We start from the raw sequence: 493 nt of genomic DNA, 5'->3' as shown, positions 1-493 counted from the left end.
AAGTAAAATCATTGTTCACAGGCTTCAGCCTGTCTTACCTCATCTTGTCAGCATCAACCAAGCTGCCTTTGGTATTGGGGATAACATCGGGGATAACATTCTTCTGGCTCAAGAACTTCTGCAGGATTTGGAGAAACCTTGCAGAGGGGGAAATCCTATTTTCAAGCTTGATCTAATGAAGGCTTATGACATGGTTAACTGGGATTTCATCATTGAATGTCTGGAGGCTAGGGGCTTTTCTATGGAATGTTGCAAGATGATTAAAAGATGGCTAGAGGATAACATTAACTCAGTTTTTTATAAATGGTAAAGCCCATGGTTTCTTTAAAGCTACCAGAGGGCTTAAACAAGGGGATCCTTTGTCCCCAACCATTTTCATACTGGTTTTGGACTACTTCTCTAGACTGATGGACTACAAGGAGAATAGGAAAAGCTTCAACGAAAAGCTTCAACTAGCCAGGATGGACATCAGCCACCTGATCTATGCTGATGA

The sequence above is a fragment of the Phalaenopsis equestris genome, unplaced genomic scaffold (genome assembly GCF_001263595.1).
Source record: "Phalaenopsis equestris unplaced genomic scaffold, ASM126359v1 Scaffold000446, whole genome shotgun sequence".
Classification (NCBI taxonomy): Eukaryota; Viridiplantae; Streptophyta; class Magnoliopsida; order Asparagales; family Orchidaceae; genus Phalaenopsis; species Phalaenopsis equestris.
This window is presented reverse-complemented; position numbering follows the sequence as displayed.